Raw genomic sequence first — 696 nt, forward strand, 5'->3', positions numbered from 1 at the left:
AAAAACAAAGCTGGGGGCATCACAATGCCGGATTTCGAGCTGTACTACAAAGCTGTGATCACAAAGACAACATGGTACTGGCACAAAAACAGACACATAGACCAATGGAACAGAACAGAGAACCAGAAATGGACCCTCAGCTCTTTGGGCAACTAATATTTGATAAAGCAGGAAAAAACATCCAGTGGAAAAAAGACAGTCTCTTCAATAAACGGTACTGGGAAAATTGGACAGCTACATGCAAAAGAATGAAACTTGACCACTCTGTCACACCATACACAAAGATAAACTCCAAATGGATGAAAGACCTCGATGTGAGACAGGAATCCATCAAAATCCTAGAGGAGAACATAGGCTGCAACCTCTACGACATCGGCCACAGCAACCTTTTTCATGACACATCTCCAAAGGCAAGAGAAACCAAAGATAAAATGAACTTGTGGGACTTCATCAAGATAAAAACTTCTGCACAGCCAAGGAAACAGTCAAAAAAACTAACAGCCCACGGAATGGGAGAAGATATTTGCGAATGACACTACAGATAAAAGACTGGTATCTAAGATCTGCAAAGAACTTCTCAAACTCAATACACGAGAAACAAATAATCAAATTAAAAAATGGGCAGAAGATATGAACAGACACTTTTCCAATGAAGACATACAAATGGCTAACAGAGGGGTGCCTGGGTGGCACAGC

Source organism: Ursus maritimus, unplaced genomic scaffold (genome assembly GCF_017311325.1).
Source record: "Ursus maritimus isolate PB19 unplaced genomic scaffold, ASM1731132v1 scaffold_13, whole genome shotgun sequence".
Taxonomy (NCBI): Eukaryota; Metazoa; Chordata; class Mammalia; order Carnivora; family Ursidae; genus Ursus; species Ursus maritimus.